This window comes from Lissotriton vulgaris, chromosome 6 (genome assembly GCF_964263255.1).
Source record: "Lissotriton vulgaris chromosome 6, aLisVul1.2, whole genome shotgun sequence".
NCBI lineage: Eukaryota > Metazoa > Chordata > Amphibia > Caudata > Salamandridae > Lissotriton > Lissotriton vulgaris.
Window position 1 is genome coordinate 1157762746 of NC_141694.1, and position 19372 is coordinate 1157782117.

Below are 19372 nucleotides of genomic sequence, written 5' to 3' on the forward strand. Positions count from 1 at the left end.
TAAAAGCACATTATTGAGGTTAAAACATTTTGAAGGGGAATTTCTTTTTATAGTAGTGGCCTTTTCTAAAATACCAAATTGGATCAATCTTTGATTGAAGAATTTGACATCATGGCATAATAATTGCCTCCTCACTTACGTAGACTTATACCAACTTTGAATTATACTAACAGGCACAGGTTGCAGCACACAAGACATTATGAAATGTTTATAAATGGCCTTCAAAAATGACAAGATATGCAGCACAACATATGTCTGGAACTAGACAAGGTGCCTCTGCTCTGTGTCTCTGTTCCTGCACTCTGGTAGACCCTACACTAATGAGAACAGGTTCTGAGAACGCATGCAATTGAATCAGTGCCAGCACTCGTGACAGAAATGCAATAGACTTATAACCGAAGCCAAAAAGAGCATAGACTGTTCAAAAAGGCTAATTGATAAATGTACAAAGCTATTTTGCTATCACAAACAAACCCTGCAGGTCACAAAATAACAAGGTCCGCAACAGCAAAATGGCCTTTTGGTATGCATGAGACCTATTTTGCTAGTAGGCAAAGCACTCTTGACTCACATAATGAGTTGCCCTACCCATACTGAGTGACAATTAGACAGTGAAGTGAATGGTAATTTGGTACTGGAAACTATTGATCAGTTACTGACACCTCATCGGAGGTGGTAACACCTTCCCCTTTGTGAACGATGTCAGCATCATGAGGTGGAGTAGGCAATGGATTAGGGGACAACTGCCTTCTCCCCTACTGCTTTCCCAAATGGTAAACTGTGAGAAAGAGAATTGTTAATTGGGTTGAATCATAGTACACCGAAAGTATGAAGGGCACTATCTTGTTAGGTTTCAGTAATTTAAACCTGAGCTAATCCCCTGTAGCGATGTAGAGTGCAGTTGTGTAGAGTGTATATGGCGTAGAGTGCAGTGGTTAAGAGTAGAGTGGCATAGACTGAATTGGCATAGAGTGGAGTAGAGTGACATAGAGTGCAGTGGTGTAAAGTACAGTTGCATAGAGTAGACTGTTTCAGAATAGAGTGAATTTGAGTAGAGTGATGTGGGGAGAATCCAGCGGTGTAGAGTGATATAAAGTGTAAAAGCATAGACTAAAGTGGTGTAGAGTAGACTAGCGTGGTGTACGGTGGAATGCGTAGAATGCAGAGGCATAGGGTTGAGTGGTGGAGAGTAGAGTACATTAACGAAGAGTGAATTGGCATTGAGTGCTGTGGTGTAGAGTGCAGTCTTGCAGAGGGATGCTAAAGCAGAGTGGCATAGAGTTGAGTTGTGCACAGTAGAGGGGAATGTCTAGACTGGAGAGCTGTAGAGTGCAGTGTTGTAGCGTGCATTGGCATTGAGTAGAGTAGTGAAGAGTAGAGAGGCGTAGGGTGAAGTGGTGTACCGTGCAGTGACATAGAGTGGAGTGGTGTGGGGTGGAGTAGAGTGCAGTGGGGAGGAGCAGTGCAGAGTAGAGTAGGGTGCCATGCAGTGGAGTATGTATGGTGAGGTAGCATATTGCCATTATAGACAACACATTTTCGATAGAAATTACTATTATTTATTTATTTATTATTTATTTATTTATCATAAAGTTTTGTATAGCGCGAGCAAGACCCGTGGGTATCAGAGCGCTTAACATAGAAGAAGTTAAGGGTTAACAATATATTAACAGTTATAAAAACAACAGATATGAGGTAGATGGTATATATTCATAACATATGTGCAGTTTGCATTAATAGTAAGTTGCGGCTTAACTATATCGTAAGCTATATACATGAACATAAATGAGGTAGATCATTATAAGTTTTTGTGGGATGTAGTTATAAGTCCACACTGACATGAGGTTGCGGTAAGGATATCGTTTAGTGTTATACATGAGGACAGTCTCATGTCATCAATTAGCGGTCATGTCATTCCTGTCTATGCTTCCCTTTATGAAGACATAAAAGTTCTGTATTAGGGCATCAATCGATCAAAACGATGATCAATAAGCTTCTCTATGTAATGTATTTACTCATCATAAGGCTCTTCACTTCCCGCTGAAATGTTGCAATATTGTGAATCTTCCTAATGCTTGGAGGGAGTGAGTTCCAGATTCTGGGGGCAGCTCCTGAGAACGCTCTATCATAAATCTTTTTCTTTCGGAAAATAGCTGGCGGTAACAGCAACTCCTCAGCGCTCCTAGCTGGTCTTTTACCTCCGGATAGCTGAATTTTCTTGGCTAGGTATCTTGGAGTGTTGTAGTGGAGCGCTTTATGGGTGATACAAGCTATCTTCATTTGGATTCTGGCTTCATAAGGTAGCCAGTTTAAAGCTTTCAGGTGGGGGGATATATGATCAAATTTCCTAGATCCAGTGATAAGTCTTGCCGCAGCGTTAAGGCAGGCTTTTAGTGGTGCTGTGGATGTTATTGGTAGGCCAGCTAAGGTGGTGCAGCCATATTCAATCCTCAAGATAACTAAGGATTGGATTGCCAATTTGAGATCCGCCTCTGAGATGAATGGTTTCAATTTTCTTATGTAGTTCAGGTGGAAGCGGGCACTTTTAGCCATTGAATTAATGTGGGCTTTCATGTCCAGGTTCTCGTCTAAGGTGATTCCTAGCGATTTAGCTGAGTTGACTAGGGTTGGGGTGCAGTTTAGCGCAGTCAAAAACTTAGTCCATTCCTTTATTTCCGTATGGCTCCTTGGTGGTGAAATTAGTAGGAACTCTGTTTTGTGAGCATTTAGCTTCAGATGATTGGCAGTTAACCATTGTAGAGCCATTTTTAATGTCTCATTCATTAGATCAATGTCTTCTAGAGAGGCGATATTTATGCATCTTTGCGTGTCATCTGCATACATGTGATAGGATATCTGTGATTTTCGGAGAATTTCTGTAAAAGGTTCGACGTATAGGTTAAACAGATCTGGGGATAGCGTCGATCCTAGAGGGACTCCTATTGAGTTAGGGCATGGGGGTGAGATAGATTGGTTGACCAGGAATCGTTGTGTTCTGTTCTGTAAAAAAGAATCGAACCATTTCAGCACATTTCCAGACAATCCCATCCTGTCCTGCAGCCTGGTCAGTAATGCTTCGTGATTTACCGTGTCAAAAGCCGATGACAGGTCAAGGAGAATCAGCAAGCATGCTTGGTTTTGGTCAAGGGCCTGTAGCGCGTCATCAACAATATTGAGGATCGCTGTTTCCGTGCTATGCCCTGCTCTGAATCCTGATTGGCATTCATCAAGCAAGGAGAACTTGGTGATGTGTTGGCTCAGTTGGTTCTGTACGCATTTCTCAATTAGTTTGGCCAGCAAAGGGATGTTGGTCACTGGGCGAAAGTTGTTCGGATCTGATGCATCCGCTGAAGGTTTTTTGATTATGGGAATAACTTGACCTGTTTTTAGGCAGTCGGGGAGGGTCCCTTGTGATAGTGAAGCATTAATTATTTTGGTCCAGAATGGAACCAAAATGTGGCTGATTTCTGTTAAGCATTTTGCGGGAAGGGGGTCTTGGTAGTGGTTGTTAGGTTTGATTTCTGAGAGCGTCTTGGTGATCATGTACTGGTCATATAGTTCGAATGTGTCCCAGTTTGCCTTGTTTTTTGTCTTAGTACACTCCGTTGTAGAGTCGGTATTGTTTGTAAGCAATGGTTCGATGGGAAGGTTCGCTGCGGCATTTTTGAGCTCTACTTCAAGCGATTTGGCCTTCTCCATGAAAAATGTGGAGAATTCCTCGCAGCTTATGGGTGTTTTTGAGTTCTCTTGAATGGATTTGGCTAGTTTCTTTGATTGTTGCTTTAGGATTTCAAAGAGTTTTCGTGGTCTGTTTTTGGCATTGTCCAGTTCTGATCTTATAAATTCCTTTTTTGAATTGATGATCTTTTTGTTATATTGGTTTCTAATTTTTCTGAGGGCTTTCAGCTCGGGGGATGAAGGGTGTTGTCTCCATTTTCTTTCGGCCATTCTTAATTTGCGCCTTTCCTCATTTAGTGACCCATTAAACCAAGGATTTTTTGTCTTCTTCGAGACTCTTTTCAGTTTTAAAGGCATGGTGTTGTTGACGATATTTTCTACTGCAGTTATGTAGTGATCGGTCAGCTCATTAACATTCTGCAGGTTGCTAGGTGGCTTTAGTCCTCTCTCACAGTTTTCGACCAGTAGCTCAATATTCGCCTCTTTTGGGTCATTTCATTTGCACATACAGTTTTGCTAATAAAACAAACTATAAAGTTCACAAATGATAATGTGCAGAAAAGGCATCACACAGTGTATTGATTTGTTTTGATCATATTAAAGTATTTGTTTCCAACATACTTCAGAATTATATTCTGAAATACTTGCATGTTCATTTAAATGTTGTTGTGTGCTACAAACAGCCATTTCCTACTCTCAATATCCAGCAAGATTGTCACATAAATCCTCTCACTTCGATGTCAGAGAGAGAAAAGTAAACAACAAGTTCCCTCCGAAGTCAGAGCCTGACATTTTACCTGTCTTTGAATGCTCAGCAAATCTGGCAAGAAAAGAACACCATTTATAGGCCTGTTTACAGAAAAGAGCATTCCTGGAAGAATGGAACACGATTTAGTGTGAAAAAGATTTTCTCCTCTGGAAGGACGAACTTACGCTGGGCAGCCTAAAACAAAACCAGCAAATAAAAAGCCAGGAAGAAATGCGTTACTTACCTGTAACTGCAGTTATCCAGTATTGGTGTCTTTCATAGATTCACATGCCTGAATCATTCCCCGTCATCGAGAGGGGAGTCCCCGGTAAATAGGAAAGTAATGTCCTATAGACATACATAGAGAAAAGTAGGCCTAAGGGCCTTGCCTTGGTAGCCTATCTATGTCCTTTTGTAAAAAGGACCAAACTCTAGAAGGTAGCCAATCAGCTACCACCTCCCTCTAGAACCTTCCTGCCAGGAGCCTCAGTCTCTCAGATTTTCGTATGCACCAAGCTAGGTAGGCGTAATATATGATATAGAGAGAGAGGAGACCTTCCTGGGGAGGCGGGAGGGTTGCATGTGAATCTATGAAAGACACCAATACTGGATAACTGCAGTTACAGGTAATTAACGCATTTCTTATCCAGTATTATGGGTGTCTTTCATAGATTCACATGCCTGAATCTGAGTAGCGAGCAATACATTATGCACATTTGTGATGAGACAGTATAAGCAGTCTGAGATAATACATATCATACGACTAGCCACCATCAACAAGTAAATATAATAAATAAGAAAATGTGCATACCAATGAAGGATGGAGGGAAGGAGGAAGACTCATGTCACTGGAATAGATGGCGAAATTCAGCCTGGCCTACAGCTGCATCCTGCATCAGCTCCGTATCCAGGCAGTAGTGCCCGGTGAACGTGTGTGGCGACTTCCAGGTCGCTGCCCTGCAAATGTCCAGAATTGTCACTCCAGGGAATAGTGCCCCCGATGTGGACACTGCTCTTGTGGAGTGAGCTCGAACTGTGGACTGTAGCGGTCGTCCAGCTTTATCATGGCAAAAGGCAATTGCAGAGGATATCCATCTTGAAATGCTTTGTTTGGAAAGTGACATGCCTTTTCGTGGTCTGCTGAAGGCAATGAAAAGTTGATTCGTTTTCCTGATATGTTTTGTTTTGTGTAGGTAGAATTTTAGATATCTTTTTAGGTCTAAAGAGTGAAGGGAACGTTCAGCTGCAGAACTAGGATTAGGGAAGAATGATCGGAGGACTAGTGGTTCATTTAAGTGGAAGTCCGAAGGGACCTTAGGAATGAAGCCTGGATTAGTCCTTAAAATCACTCTATCTTCTCTGAACTGCATGAAGGGATCTTGAATGGTAAGAGCTTGCAGTTCGCTGACCCTTCTCGCTGAAGTCAAGGCTAAAAGTAGTGCTGTTTTCCATGAGATGTATTTGATATCAGCCCTATCGATGGGTTCAAACGGATGTTTCATTAATTGGTTGAGTACCACATTAAGGTGCCATGTTGGTGGAACTCTGCGTGGTCTAGGAAAGGATCTGTAGAGCCCTTTCAGGAATTGCTTAATTAATGTGTGGGACCATAGAGATGTTCCTTTTGATGTTCTTGTGAAGCGGGAGATGGCTGCCAAATGAACTCTGATAGATGCATGGGCAAGCCCAGATTGTGCCAAATGTAATAAATATGGTAGGAGCTGTTCCGGAGTGATCTGAAAGGGATGGAGCTCGTTGTCCATACACCAAATGCAAAAGCGTTTCCATTTTAGTGAATACGTTTTATTGGTGCTGGCAGCTCTTGCCTTTGCTAGGACATTCTTGCACTCCTGCGGAATGTTTAGTTGAGAGAACTCTCTGTACTCAGGAGCCATGCCGATAATCTGAGGGATTTCAGATTCGGTGGAGTACTTGCCCTTTGGACATCGTGAGTAGTGAAGGATGGTGTCCCAGATGGATTGAGAGTTGGACAGAGAGGAGACGAAGGTCCGTGAACCAGTGCTGCCTCGGCCAGAACGGGGCAATGAGAATCAGTGTGCAGTGCTCCGTCTTCATTTTCCGAATGACTCTTGTTAGTAGGGGAAATGGCGGAAATGCGTATGCCAACACGTTGCGCCATGCGATGGAAAATGCATTTCCTAGTGACCGCGATTGGGGATGCCAACTTGCGAAGTTGCAGCATTTAGCGTTCCCCCTAGTGGCAAATAGATCGATCTGCGGTCTCCCCCATGTTGAGAAAATGTCTTTTAGAACATTTTGATTTAGTTCCCATTAGTCGGACAGGGACCTCTGTCTGCTCAGAGCGTCCGCTATGACGTTGTCCTTGCCCGGGACATACTCTGCCGTGAGCTTGATGTTGTGGAGTACTAGCCAGTTCCAGATTTTTTGTGATTCGCGAGATAATGTCAGCGAACGTTTTCCTCCCTGCTTGTTTAAGTAGTGCATTGTGGTTGTGTTGTCCGTTCTCACAAGTACTACTGAGTTTTTGATGCATGGGAGGAAGGCTTGGAGAGATAGGAAAACTGCCCTCAGTTCTAGGAGATTGATGTGGAGTTTCCTCTCTTGGTTTGTCCACTTGCCACTGATTTGCAACTCTTGAAGAACTGCTCCCCATCCTTCTAGAGAGGCGTCTGTAGTTATGACATGTGGAGTTGGAGGCAGCAGGAACGTTAGTCCTTGTAATAGTTTGGTGGAAGTCTTCCACCAGCGTAAGGCCTTGGTGATTTGTGGAATAATCACGATGTGATTCTCGAATGAGTTTGTACATTGAGTCCACTGTTTGGTCAGTGCCTCCTGGAGGGGGCGCATTCTGAGCTGACAGTGAGGAATGAGTAGTATACACGATGACATCATCCCTAGGAGGGACTTGAAAGTACGGACTCGGATGGTGTTCTTTGAGGACACTGCGGTGGCCATAGCGATTAGTTTATACTTCCTTTCCTGCGATGGGAATGCTGTTGAAGATGTCGTATTTAGAGTTGCCCCTAGAAAAGTTATAATTTTGGAGGGTTGAAAGTACGGACTCGGATGGTGTTCTTTGAGGACACTGCGGTGGCCATAGCGATTAGTTTATACTTCCTTTCCTGCGAAGGGAATGCTGTTGAAGATGTCGTATTTAGAGTTGCCCCTAGAAAAGTTATAATTTTGGAGGGTTGTAAGTTTGACTTCTCGTGATTGAGTGTCAGGCCCAGTTTGTCGAAAATATTGAGACAGGCGTTGGAAGACATTTGTGTGCCTTTCATAGTTGGTGTTTTCACCAGCCAGTCGTCCAGGTAGGGGAAAACCTGGTGGCTCTGCTGACGTAGGTAAGCTGACACTGGAGAGAGGCACTTTGTGAAAACGCGAGGTGCTGATTTGAGGCCGAATGGGAGGACACAGAATTGGTAGTGCTGTCCTGCTACAGCAAATCGTAGGTATTTCCTGTGGCGCCTGTGTATTGGAATGTGGTAATATGCGTCTTGGAGGTCCAAGGACGTCATAAAGTCTCCTTCCTCTAGAGATCCTAAGATTTCCTGAAGGGTTACCATCCAAAACGATTGGCTCTTCAGGAATGAATTGAGTGCCCTTAGGTCTAGTATGGGCCTCCATTTCTTTCTTTTCTGTTGTTTCAGAAAGAATCGGGAGTAAAATCCCTTCCCTTTTTGAGCTGATGGGACTCGTTCTAATGCTCCTTTCTTCAGCATTGATGAAATCTCTTGAAGGAGTAAACAGAGGTGTGTGTGTTGGATCTTGCGAGGAGGAGTTGTTGGAGGGATTGAACTGAATTCTAGTGAGTGTCCCTATTGGATTAATTGGATCACCCATCGATCCGTTGTGATTGATTTCCAATTGTGGAGGAAGTGTGTTATTTTGCCTCCAATTTTGAAAAAATGAAATGGTGGAGGGACTGGCTGTTGGAAAATGTCATTGGCGTCCGCCTGTTGGTTTCCTCTGGTTTCTCCCTCTGAAATTTGATTTTCCATAGGAGGTCTGGCGACCTTGTTGCTGTTGCCGTTGCTGGAACTGCGATGGGCCCTGATTATATGAGTATGATGATTTTCCCTGGTATTATCCTCTGTAAGAGGGTTGACCTCTGCCTCTATGCCCTCGAAAGGACTTGTTTCTGAACTGTAAGGTGCCTAGAGCTCGTGCGGTATCTGTGTCTTTTTTGATTGCCTGTGGAGCCTCGTCAATTTTTTCACCAAATAGATGTTGTCCGTCATAGGGCGTGTCCAGAACTTTAGTTTGGATTTCTTGGTGGAAGGATGTTGCTTTGAGCCACCCTTGTCTCCTTAAGACTGCTGCACCTGCCAGTTGCCTGAAGCCTGTCATTGCGACATCTACTGCACAATCGATGATTTCTGATGCTGACATTTGACCTTCCTTTAGGAGGGATTGGACTTCCTCCTTCGATTCTTCTGGTATTTCTGATAGGTATGGGACAATGTCTTCCCACAATTGTCTGTTATATCTGCCTATCAACGCAATGGCGTTCGCCATTTTGACAGTCATGGCAGACGTAGTTGAGAAGCGTTTGCCTATGTTGTCTAATTTCCTGCCCTCTTTGTCTGGTGGTGCTGACAGTGGGGAGGATGGATTTCTAGAATTCTTTTGAGCCGCTTGAGTGACTACGGAATCTGGTTTGGGATGAGCATTAAGGCATGTAGCTGCTGTTGTTGGTGCCTTATACTTTTATCCAGTCTAGGCACCACTATAGAGACCGATGCTGGTGTTTGCATCAATTGCTGTCCTTGTTCCCATATGTGCTCTATTATGGGAATAGATCTTGTTGTCTTCCTGATCGGATCTTTAAAATCATAAAGAAAACAGTCTGTTTCTTGTGATTCTACAGCCATGTGGAATCTTGTGGCTGCTCTTTCCACCAAGTTGTGGAATCCACCAATGTCCACTGGGGGGATTCTGAAGTGTGAGGTTCAGGTGTGGCCGGAGAATGAGCGATATAATCCTCATCATCTTTGTGAAAAGAGAGATCATCTCGTACTTCCCCTTCTTCTGGTTCCTCTGAGTCATCATCCGAGGACTGAACATTTTGGACTGGTTCCTTCTCCTGAGGCATATCCAGAGGTGGTGGTCTTGTCTTTGGAGATGGATGTGGCTTGGATGACAATGGAGATTTCTCTTTTGAAGGTGCCGCTGGTGATTCAGGGAAACGTTTCTTGTAGTCTGCAATCAAGAATTGTATATCTAAGACAATAGAAACTGGAAGGCAAACCATAGGAGTGGCCTGTTGTTGGACTTGCATTTGCACTGTTTCTTCCGTAAAAATCACATCATCTTCATCTGTGCTCTGGCACTTTACAATGAGGTCTGAAGGACTAGTACCTTGCTCATAGTGTTCATCTTCAGATTCATCACTTTGTAGTAGACAAGATGGAAGCAATCCTTGTACTCTACTTGGGAATGTAAGTTCTGGCGTAATTTGATTCTTTTCATTCCGTTTTGGGGAAATTAAATCTAATTTTTTCCACGGCGTCGACGATGTCGTCGTCGACTGTGTCGTCGACGGTGCAGACACCGATTGTTTTCCTAGTGTTGACGATGAGGTCGTCGACGGTTCCTTCGTCGACGGTTTCTTCGTCGACGGTTCCTTCGTCGACGGTATCTTCGTCGTCGACTGTGTTGACGTCGGTACCTTCGTCGTCGACGGTGAAGTCGTCGACAGAGTCTTCGTCATTGATGGTGTAGTCGTCGACAGCGCCTTTGTTGACACCGTGCTCGACGTTGATATCTTCGACGTCAACGATGCTTTTACCGTCGTCGATGTCTTCGTCGACGACGCGCCTGGTGTCGATGGCGTCTTCGTCGTCGGTGCAGGTGTCGACAGTTTATGTTTCGTCGTCGACGGTGTCGTCGCCGACGGTGCCGTCGACGGAACTTTAAGTAATGTCGATTGCTTTTTTATAAGTATAATCGATGACAGTGGCTTACCCGCCGATGACGATTGAGTTATAGTCGTCGTCGATGCGGAGGCTGACGATGCCATCGTCGCTGAGACTGTGGTCGTCGATGTGGAGACATAGGCTGTCTTTCGTGAAGAAAGCGTCGACGAACTCGTCGTCGATGACTGAGATGGCTTTCTGAAGGTGGGAACCTCCTTTTCAGACGTGACAGATTTTACCTCGGAAGACTTAGTGGTAGCTTTTTTAGGAGGAACGTCTGTAGGGCCAGGGGAAGCAACCCTTGGCCTCTTCAAGGACAGTTTTGAGGAAACTGAAGCCATTTCTCCGTCCTCTGAAGATACTGCTTCATCCCTGTTTTTTAGTCTGTTTAACGAGAGGAGCAGTCTTCCTTCCCTGTCTTTAAGTGTCTTTGTAGAAAATGTTCTACATATTCTACATTCTTTAGCAGAATGATCAGGATAAAGACAGTAGAGGCAAGTTTCATGCTTGTCATCGACGTGCAGCCTTTTCTTACCACAGGATGAACAGGCTATGAAAAGTCCTTTCTTCTGTTGATCAGCCATTGTTGTTATTAGAAGAAATATCCAAATTCTGAGAGAAAAGGAGATAATCCAGGAAACCTGAGGAGAACTCAGGTTGTGACTCCCTAGCACAACGTGAGGTAGAAAATCTGAGAGACTGAGGCTCCTGGCAGGAAGGTTCTAGAGGGAGGTGGTAGCTGGTTGGCTACCTTCTAGAGTTTGGTCCTTTTTACAAAAGGACATAGATAGGCTACTAAGGCAAGGCCCTTAGGCCTGCTTTTCTCTATGTAAGTCTATAGGACATTACATTTCTATTTACCGGGGACTCCCCTCTCGACGTCGGGGAATGATTCAGGCATGTGAATCTATGAAAGACACCCATAATACTGGATAAATGTTAGTTACAAACCACGAAGTCAATGGTAAGCAACAGGCGGAATGCTTTCCCAAGGAACCTTTCTGAATATCCCCAAGATGTATCTAGAAAACCAGACAGCTGGGAAGTCTGGAAAACCTTCAACCTAAAAAGGAGTACAATTATTAAGGATGACAAAAACTGAAACTAAAATAACCCTAGGAGAATTAAGTAACCCTATCTGTTGAAACATTGCCGAGCTGAACAGTTTTACAGACTGTGTTTGGTTATCTTTGGTATCTGTACTCAGGGCTTTTCTTCAAAAGTAATTTCTTAGTGTTTGCTGTGGATTCACCTGAGATATCCTTTGGAGATTCAGTACCATGGATAATCACAGAGCTGATCTTGGCATAGAAATTTGGGGGCATATTACCAAGCTATAGCGATAATTATCGCTAAGCTTGGTTAGCGGGCAAAATAATATCGCCGAGCTTCGCCTATTTTTATCGCTTAGGAGCCTTGATATTATCAAGGTTTATCTCCTAAGCGAATAAAATCGGTTGAAATGCATGAATATCGCTGTAAAGTCAGCGATATTCATGCATTACCGAGCAAATGCTCTTAGCCATGTTATCCACCTACCATTGGATAACATGGCTAAGAACAGCTCAGGAGTTAGCTTTTGGAGATAATCGCGCTTAGCGCGATTATTTCCTAAAGTTGGTAATAGGAGATAAAGATGTTAGCGACAGTTTCCAGACTTTGCATGTCATTAGCGATAATTATCGCTGACATGCAAAGTGGGCATCAAAATACCCGCTGTCTCCTACTAGCTGTCGCTAACTGGTGTTAGCGACAGCTAGGTAATAGGGCGATACAATTATCGCCGCTTTAACTGGAAAAATTCCTGCTAAAGCGGCGATAATGCCCTTGGTAATATGCCCCCAAGTTTTCACTTCATCTTACCATTGTAACCCATTATCACACTCATGTATTTCTACTACAGGTTTTTGGAGAAAAAGCTTTATCTTGTGACGTGTGGCCAGTTTCTTTTTTCAGTTTGTGAGTGTTTCAAGCTATTTTATTAGGTTAGGTGCATTGGAGAGCTTGTAACTCTATTCAGTCTAATGCATAAGGTGTATGTACTGCAGGATGGGACCTCTAGGAAAACAAACCTCCCTTTAAGGGTAAGACGATCCTAATGCAACAGAGGCCTACTGCTCTGGTTGTGATAGCGAGAGATTGAGGCTAGATTATTCAGGGGGTGTGGGCGGGGCAAGGGACCCATAATTATGGGGAAGGATTTTATAAGCTTATAGGGGCGTGACCTCAGGGTTTTGTGACACACAGCTGCTGGTGCTTGCTGGCTCAGTCTAGAAGTGTAGCGTGGCATATTTTATAGCACGTGGCTGAAAGTCAGTAGGCTTGAGTATAGTGCTGGGCAAAGGGAAAGGTGTGCTGTCGAGAGTCATTCCTATTTAATAAACAGAATAAAAATTAGTGGATCAGTAAGTAAGCATGCCAGGTGGGATCACTGCTGCAAGACTGATGACGTATACTTAAATTGTCACTGTGGTCCTCTTCTGTTTCTCACTGGGCACTGATACTAAAGTCTATAGAGCTTGTACTGGATTGTAGATGAGGGGCTTCATTTCCTTTCATTGAGGGAGATGGGGAAATGCTCATCATCACAGGGAAGACCTTCAAGAAGGTAGGCATAGTCTGGAGGCCTCTTGGTAGATGTTCTGGTGACTTCATCTCAGCCGTGGAGCATTTGGCATGTGTAATTGACAAGTGTCTCTCTCTTCTAAGTGTGGGCTGGTGGCCTCAAGTTTATTCTGTTGCTGCGTGTGGAATTACAGTAATTGGATAGGTAGCAAATTACCCCTTAAAGTGTACTTGGTTGGAAGAGTTTGGTTTTATAGTGTGGCCTATGTGGAAGTTTCTGTGTTTCATATGTTGTGTATTTTATATTCATGTGGTTTTCATTAATCATCAATAAAGATGTACTACCTATTGTTGTTTTGATTGGCAAAGATGGTATATTCCGAGTCCAAGTCACTCAACTCATAAGCAGTCTAATATTGGAGCTTGGAAGCGTAGGCAGAAGGAGGTAGTCACAGACAGGGACTGGTGAACTGCTAACACAGAGACCTTCAAGGAAGGGCACAGGTATTCATTACAGTAAGACAATTTCACTGCACGCATTTGGTGGAGGGATGAGGTTTGCTGGCTTCATAATATGGGGGGCTTTTTGTATGTGTGCTTATTTATGTGTAAACATGTGCATGTACACTTTGCCCCAAGAGTACATCGGCAAAGTTGCATTAACATATTCAAACCTACAAAGCAGTCATCCCTCAATCAGAGGTTTTTGGCTTTCGGGTCCACCTCCTTCCTGCTCGACAACGGAGAAACAGCGGCCCTCATCCTCCTAGACCTCTCCGCGGCCTTCGACACTGTCTGACACCGTACCCTAGTGCAGCGCCTCAGCAACATCGGAATCCAGGAGAAGGCACTGGAATGGATCATCTCGTTCCTCGCCGGAAGGACACAGAGAGTCTGCCTACTCCCGTTCAGATCAGAAGCCACCGAAGTCATCTGCGGCGTTCCTCAAGACTCCTCGCTCAGCCCAACCCTCTTCAACGTCTACATGAGCCCCCTCGCAGCCATCGCACGCCAACACAACCTCAACATCATCTCCTACGCCGACGACACCCAGCTGATCCTCTCCCTCACCAACGACCCCGCCACCGCCTGAGCCAACCTGCACGAAGGGATGACAGACGTAGCCAAGTGTATGATGGACAGCCGCCTGAAACTGAACTCGGACAAGACGGAAGTCCTCATCCTGGGATCTTCACCCTCCACCTGGGACGACTCCTGGTGGCCCCCCGCCCTGGGCAGCGCACCCAAACCAACAGACACAACCTGGGCTTCATCCGGGACTCCTCCCTCTCCATGACCAGAAAAGTCAACGCCGTCTCCTCGTCGTGCTTCAACATCCTGCGCATGCTACGTAAGATCTTCCAGTGGATCCCCACAGAGACCAGGAAGACGATCACCCAGGCCCTCGTCACCAGCCGTCTGGACTACGGCAACTCCCTCTACGACGGAACCACCGCCAAACTCCAGAAGAGACTCCAGCGGATTCAGAACGCCTCAGCACGACTCATCCTAGACATCCCCCGTCGCAGCCACATCTCCGGACACCTGAGAGATCTGCACTGGCTCCCGGTCAACAAGAGAATCACCTTCCGTCTCCTCACCCACGCACACAAAGCCCTACACAACCAAGGCCCAGGATACCTCAACAGCCGCCTCAACTTCTACGCTACCACACGCCAGCTTCTATCGACCGGCCACGCCCTCGCCACCGTCCCCCGCATCCGAAGAGCCACCACAGGAGGAAGGTCCTTCTCCTACCTGGCCGCCAAGACTTGGAACTCCCTCCCGACCCACCTCCGCCTGACCCAGGACCACCTTGCCTTCAGGAAGCAGCTCAAGACCTGGCTGTTCGAGCAGTAGCGGACCCTTCCTCCCCTAGCACCTTGAGACCCTCCGGGTGAGTAGTGCGCTATATAAATGCTTTGATTGATTGATTGATTGACTGCTGCAGTCTAGGGTTACCCTTGGGGCTGGAGGAGCAGTACAGTCAGTGCTTTAGGTGGGAAGCATCGTCTAAAAGGGGTTTGGCCAAAGAAGCACGAGGCTTGCACTTTTTAATTACTGGTGTGGCCTAAAACACCTGAGCTACAATGTTGTGCCTTACACATCATGCTGCCTGTCAGTATTTCAGTGCCTTTCTGTAAGTTTTCTGTTTCTGCATCCACACTTATCATACAACAACAAATAAGAGCCTACAACAAAGCAAACCTATTGTCTTTGCCATTGCTAGTTAGCTGTATCTGAAAATGAGTCACAACAGTATAATATTAGGAATAATTAGAATTGGAAATGTTTCTATTCTAGAAAGCTAAATTGTGCTCAGTCTTGAATTCCCACCCAAAAGTCTGCCAGATGCCCAGGGGCGATTATGTACTACATAAAAATCATATGATGCATGGGAAAAAAAGCCCTGACTAGAGTTTGTTTCCTAATGCCCTAGCAATTGGGAGCTACATGGTACCGCTGGGGCAGCTGTACTTCAGAAACAAAAGTTAAACAAGCATTGGCATATCCAATATGTCTCACCTTTGGGACCTTAAAATTGTTTAGTCAGAGCTACTGGCTTTGGCAATGTCTTTACCTATGCTGTAGAGCAAGGTGGCTGCTGTGCAGCATGTTGAAAAGTTATAATAAACAAGTCAACAGCACTATAAATGGTAATAGTTTCTACTCCTGAACTCCATATGAAAGAGAAAAACATCCATGAAATTGTAGTCAGAGCTTGCGTTTAAAGGCACAGCTTAGTTTAGCTCAGCTCCCTACCCACAGGGTGCAGCTGAATGCGCTTTCTTCTTTCTTTTGGTGTTTTCCTCCCTTAGTCACCAGCTCTAGGGAGGCTGTGCGCCAGCAACGACGCAACGACTGAGATGCACTCAAAGAGGAGAAGCAGTGCCCCCTGCCTTGGATGCCCGTATGGCTCGGTGTGCGCAGAAGTGGGACGTGCGGTTTTGGAGCATGGGAGAGGTTTTGTAAAGACCACTAATTTGCATTCACTTCCTCTTTGAGCAGTAGCTGAATATTATAGTTTGGTGTTTTAAACATGTGTTGCCTCCTTTTACCTTTGAAGTGTAAGTCACGGGATCAAATCCCAGCGGAACAGATAAAGCTATTTATCCTTCCAAAGTCGAAAAATCAACACCGCATCTGTCTGAGGTTGGTAAAATAAGTAACACACCGCCACCTTTATGAGGTTGGTAAAATGGGTAACCCGTCTGCGCTTAAAAGAGTGGATATAGCACATCTTTGTTAATGTTTTTATGACAAAGTGAGCAGTACATCGTGGGACAGCCTTGAACAGTCAGGCCAGTGACAAACTATGTAGCAAGGAGAGCTTGTCGCAGAAAGCTCTACCGGAAAAACAACTGCCACAAAGCCCATTGGAATTGAAATTCCACTACTACGTCTTTTGTGCATTGATGCTGGCAAATGTTTCTATTTCCGGGTGCTTTGCTTTTGTCCTGGAAATAGCAGCAGACACGCCTGGTGGGAGGCGCAGCTGACCAGCTACCACTTCGTTGCTTCTGCATCCAGTTGTGGTACCTCAGATTTTGTTATGAATTGGATAATCGATGTACAGGGGAACAATAAACAAACTTGAGGGTTAGTTTTTTCAAAAAACAATTAGCAGGAATTGCTTTACATGAGCAATTGATACATTTATTGATTTTGTAGGCATAGGGAGATTAAGTGATTTGTCCAGTAATAGAGAGGATGTTGAGCTGATTCCTGCTGCACCCTCCTGGTGCAGAGGAAACTAGGACCCTGCACAAGACCAATGGGATGGCCAGCCACCGGCCACCACTTATGGTCAGGTAAAGGGATGGGGCAGATCGAGGAGACCAGAGAAGTAGGACGACGTGCCAACGAGTACGAGAACAAAACGAATAAAGAGACTGCAAACCTCTATCAATGTCCTGAGGTTCATTGGGGGCTGTGGCAGTCCGGAGACATTCGAGACTTGAACCTGGTTCCTCAGTGCCCAGCAGGCAGCTCTAGCCATTATGGCACATCCTCTTATGTTTGGTTATAATTTAATACTGACATAATTTGAAAAACACATTACACATACCAACTACAAATCCATACCTCAATCTACAGGAGTATCTGACATGGAGTACGACTGAGCTCTGAAATTAATCTGAAATGTAGGATGTCCTCAAAAACATGCATCACATCCTAGCACGTGCATGCCATATGTAATCCACACTCTTACAGCCACAAGGCGCCTTATACACCATACAGAATAGATCTATGAAGTGGTGCACAGGGTACATGCCGAATGAATCCCACATAAGTACTCTCAGAACAACCACCTCAACCCGACAAAAAGTCTCCAATCAGCCAGCACATTAAGTACCAACCAGAAGGAATTCAAACAGTAAAAGCAGGGGTTTCAGATGCCAGGAGTGCAGTGGTCCAAAGTGTAGCAATCTGCAAACCCAACAGTAAGGCAGCTTGGACAGTAGCTCAGCAACGATGTCATTGACCCTGGTGCAATCAAGGAAAATTGCCTCCTATGACTGCTGATAGTTTAACAAAATACAGCAGTTCTCTGGATTCAATGGGCGTCTATGTGCCCCGGTGCCACTGCACTTGCTGCACAAATAGCTGTAACACTAATGAGCAGTGGGCCGATTCACAAAAACATTTATGGTTGCAGGTAGTAAACTGGAGTTCTCTTTTACATACTCTTCGATAGGACCATGTGTGTCTAAATTGTTTATAGAAAAAATACGAAAGCTTAGTAAACTACATTTTATTCCATAAAGGCACCATGTGCTTGCTTCTCAGCACTGGCCACCGGTGCTAAACTTAAATGGCTGTTAAAATTCAACTAAGTTTGAAAAACCTGATAAGCACACAAGTTTCTCAGCGGTCCCTCTCTTCCCATTGTAGCAGATTAAATCCTTTATGACACACTTTAAATCCCCTACTAATGTCCTAGGGGCTCTGAATTAGCCCTTTCTTGTCCTTCAAATTACTTGTGGAAGGAGATTTCATGGATACAGTTCCGACAGCCCATGCGAGTGCTGCCCCAGGTCGTGTTGGAAAGCAGGGTAAGGGAGAGGGGAGGAAGACAGAGAGGAAGTACTGTAGCTGGGGAAGGATTCTGGTTATGAAAGAGAGTGGCACAGTTATACAGCCAACAAAAGTGCGTGCAACCTCCTTATCTATCTTTTGAAACATAGAAATGGCAAACAAATGTATTGATATGAAAAATGGAAAGGAATCAATCAATCAATCAAACAGCATTGTAAGCAAGCTACTCACCCATGAGGGTCTCAAGGAGCTGGAGGGGGCAGAGTTGCTTAACCGAAGGGCCAGGTCTTGAGGGTCTTCCTGAAGGTGCGCAGGGAGAGGTCACTTCTGATGTCCTCCGGGAGCTCGTTTCTGGTCTTGGTCTTGATGCCAGAGAAGGATCTTCCACCTGCCCTAGCTCTGTGGATGCACAGGGTTTTTGCTAGTGTGAGGTTGTAGGATCGGAGGTTTCTTTTGGGTACGTAGAAGTTGATTCTGTCGTTAAGGTATTTTTCAAGCCTTTCAGGAAAAGTTAAAGACCTATTGGATTAGTCCTGTGCTCCTGGTACTAGGGTAAGATGCAAGGGAGTATGAAATAAATGGTATAGTTGGTGCATGGAAATGAATATGGATTCCGTGGAGGCTCCTGCAGCAGAAGTAGCAAGTGATCTGGCTGACTTGTTCAACTCTGGTCTTTCTTACAGGACAATTCATTTCTATAGATCAGCTGTGTCAGGGGGTTAAGCTTTGGTAAATAATTTGCATTAGGAAGGAATCCTTTGGTACTGAGAGTGATGAAAGGAATTAGGCTTAGGAGACCTCTTAGGGTTCGTTATGATCCCTAATGTGATGTAGGATTGATTTTCAGATTGTTTGTATCATGGCCAGGTATTTTTTATCTTTCTTTGAGACAGCTATCTCTGAAGCTAGCAACTTTGTTTGATTTTTTTCGAAGGGTTTCAGACGTTAAAGCTTTGGCGATCTGTATTAGTTATAACTCTCAGGAAGGGGTACACTTTGAAGTTTGGAAAATAACTTAGACCATGCCTAAGTCTATTTTCTTTCCATATTTTCACAAATGTGTTGAGTGTAGTAAATTGCATGAAACTGTATGAAAATAAATTGCTAGAATTTAGAGTAGATGTGGGGGTACAGTTGTTACTTTCCTATGCAAAGCCTTATAAAGCAGTTTACAAAGCTACCTTGTCTATGTGGGTGAGCACAGTCATGAAAGAGGAAGGAGTAGATATTTCAAGTTTCGGGGCTCACACCTCTAAGGGTTCATTGGTGAGGAAGGTTTTGTGGACAGGTGGTTCTCTTACTGAGATACTGATGTAAGCAGATTGGTCAAACACCTTTGCAAAATTCTGTTTAGGACCTGTGGAGCAGGTGAACAGTCTGGCACTGGATGCTAAACATGCATAATGGTAGCCTCTGGTCTTGTAATGAAATGGGGATTCTC

The 19372-nt window shown here is 44.6% G+C and overlaps 1 protein-coding gene across 1 annotated transcript in view; it reads right to left on the minus strand.

Moving 5' to 3' along the window:
* LOC147708562 (ribosomal protein S6 kinase alpha-2) overlaps positions 1-19372 on the minus strand; it is a 1617317-nt gene that overhangs the window by 592255 nt on the left and 1005690 nt on the right. The window lies entirely within an intron of this gene.